Source organism: Budorcas taxicolor, chromosome 21, assembly GCF_023091745.1.
Source record: "Budorcas taxicolor isolate Tak-1 chromosome 21, Takin1.1, whole genome shotgun sequence".
NCBI lineage: Eukaryota > Metazoa > Chordata > Mammalia > Artiodactyla > Bovidae > Budorcas > Budorcas taxicolor.
Window position 1 is genome coordinate 18,168,940 of NC_068930.1, and position 3,140 is coordinate 18,172,079.

Sequence of the window (3,140 nt, forward strand, 5' to 3'; positions counted from 1 at the left end):
TTGCATCTTTCTGCTTAATTAATTACCCCCAACCGAAAAATGACTGTTCCACATACTTGGAGATATATGGTAATCAAGCAACTAAATGCTCCTTTTGCTAATGACATGTTTTTTCAATATGTTTAAATGAGAGGCTCATTGGAAATTATTCACTTTCTTCTAAGTTGCAAAAGAAAATGAAAGGCAAATTATGGCTGTGTAAGCACGTGCTTGCTCAGATTCTGTTCCACTGAATTAATCTGCCATCCACAGAACTATTGACAGCTAGCTCTTTCCTTGAGCCATTTCACTTACCAGATGGAAATGGTTAGAAATTTAATTTCCTTGACGGGTCATTTAGGTTGGAGACCACATCTTTGTAACACAGAAGCCACATCATTACTGGAAAAACTAAGAGAACAACGGCTTCCGTAAGTGTTGCAACCATGGGGAGAGGGAGTGTGAGTTAAAAGGAATTCAGGTCATCACTGATTTTTCAGATGAGGAGACCGAATGGGGTTGATCAAAATCAGAGCTGAAACTAGGAACTAAGAGTTTTAACACTCGACCTCCCTCTCCCTCCCTCACATCTTGCTGCTACCAGTGTTCCTGATACCTGTGTGGTTACTCAGTTGCGGTTGTGTCTGACTCTTTGTGACCTCGTAGACTGTAGCTTACCAGGCAAGAATACTGGAGTGGGTTGCCATTTCCTCCTCTAGCGGATCTTTCCAACACAGGGACTGAACCCCAGTCTCTTGCATTTCTTGAATTGGGAGGCAGATTCTTTACCACTGCAACACCTGGGAAGTCCAGTGTCTGCGGTAAATAAAAGGAAACTCGATGACTCAGAACATCAAACCAGTGCTCTGTGACAACCTAGAGGGATGGGATGGAGTGTGAGGTGGCAGAGAGGTTAAAGAGAGCGAGGACATGTGTATACCTATGGCTGATTCATGTTGATGTATAGCAGAACCAGCACAATTTTGTAAACCAATTATTTCTCAATTAAAAATAAATGAAAGAAAATGTAGCTTGGGGAGAGGCACTAGAACAGACCAACAAAGCACACTTGCAATTTTCTACAAATTTCTTAATTACACAGCTTCATGCAATCACAGAAGCTGCCCACTCACACATAGCCCAGCGCCCACACAGCCCAAGGGAGGTAATTCATCATTATCTTATAGCACTCAGGGTGGGCAGTTCCAGGCAGAATGAAGAAGAGGGGCAAGGGTCAAGAGCAATACAGATGGAGCTGCTCTCCTCTGCTCTCCAGTCCCCATCCCTCCCATCCGCTCAGGCTGATCCCTTTTCATTTAAAAATCCAGACACGTTGGATAGAAAGCTCTGCTTATCAAATCTGCTCTTAATAACCAATTTTTATCAAACTTTATTTGATGGAACCAACATATGTTTGTTCTTAGAATAAAGTACATCTATTGGTCCCACTGCTAAAATGACCCTGGCCCAAAAGTGAATGGTGTTAAGAGTGGTCTTTAAAAGCCTTAGAACCAGAAAGAAAGGAGTTTCAATCCAAAATCTATCACTTCTTAGCTGCAATGCCCTGCCTGAATCATTTGTTTGTTCATCAATGCCTTCCCAGAGGCTTCTCAGTGGTGATAAAGAATCCACCTGCCAATGCAGGAGACAGGTTCAGTCTTCGGGTGGGGAAGATCCCCTGGAGGAGGAAATGGCAACCTGCCATTCCTGCCTGGAAATTTCAGTTTTCCAGAGGAGCCTGGCAGCACACAGTGCACACACACACATACATCTTACTGAGCACACTAGCCTATAGGAATTCAAGACTCCCCCTAGCAAGGGCAGCTGGAGCTGAGATCAGAAGGACGGTGCATGAGTATGTGCTAAGTCGCTTCAGTTGTGTCTGACTCTTTGCAACCCCATGGACTGTAACCTGCCAGGCTCCTCTGTCCATGGGATTCTCCAGGCAAGAATAGTGGAGTGGGTTGCCCTGCCTCCTCCAGGGGGTCTTCCCGACCCGGGGATCGAACCCGTGTCTCTTAGGTCTGCTGCATTGTCAAGAGGGCACTTTACCACTAGTGCCACCTGGGAAGCCCTTAAGTGTACAATAAGTTGCTGTGATGAGGAGGAGCCTGCATCCCAGGCACGGTGCAGTGCTGCGAGGGAACACATCCCACCCGGGAGCCTGAGTCTGGGCAGAGTGAGCTGAGAAGTGGGGCACATGCTGAGGTCAAAGAAACAGAGAGGGGCCTGTGGCCATGCTAAGGAGGTTTGCCCTCATTCTAGGTGGCATGGGGGTTGTGGGGCATGATCAGATCTAAGCAGAGAGAGCACACTGGGGGACAGCATGGACACACGTGTACGTGTGGGAGGCGAGTGCATAATCCAAACAAGAGCTAGTAATGCTCCAGATGGAAAGAGTAAACAGAATCTAGGGGATTTTTCAAAGCTAAAATCAATAAGCCTTAATAATAAATTGGATATGGGAAATGAGAGAAAGGGGTTAATCAGAGCTAACTCATACTGCTTTGACTTATGTAACTGGGTAGGTGGTGGTATCATTCTCTGAAAAACAGAATTCAAGGAGGACCAGAGTGGTGACATAAACTTCTGAGCCTCAGTTTCCTCATCTATAAAATGGGGATGAAAGTGAAAGTGAAGTTGCTCAGTCGTGTCTGACTCTTTGCCACCCCATGGACTGTAGCCTACCACACTCCTCCATCCATGGGATTTTCCAGGCAAGAGTACTGGAGTGGGTTGCCATTTCCTTCTCCAGAGGCTCTTCCCGACCCAGGAATCAAACCCATGTCTCCTGCATTGTAGGCAGACGCTTTACCATCTGAGCCACCACGGAAGTCCTAAAAAATTAAGAACCACCTCCAGTGTAACAACATGAACGACAAGGATGGGAAACGAACCCATGCGTGCAAAGCACAATGGATTAGCAGTCTATCGCCGTAACCACTCAGCCACCTCGTCCCACACAATGGGATGCACCCATGCTAAGTCTCTTCAGTCATGTCTGACTCTTTGCAACCCTATGGACTGTCATCCTCCGGGATTCTCCAGGCAAGAATACTGGGGTGGGTTGCCCTGCCCTCCGCCAAGGGATCTTCCTGACCCAGGGATCAAACTTGCACCGCTTACGTCTCCTGCATTGGCAAGTGGGTTCTTCATCACTA

The 3,140-nt window shown here is 46.7% G+C and overlaps 1 non-coding gene across 1 annotated transcript; it reads right to left on the reverse strand.

Annotated features, from left to right (window-relative positions):
- Window positions 1-2,855: 2,855 nt before the first annotated feature.
- Window positions 2,856-2,937, reverse strand: TRNAS-GCU (transfer RNA serine (anticodon GCU)). The gene has a single exon. It is a non-coding gene; the product is annotated as a tRNA-Ser (tRNA).
- Between the last annotated feature and the right edge of the window lie 203 nt (window positions 2,938-3,140).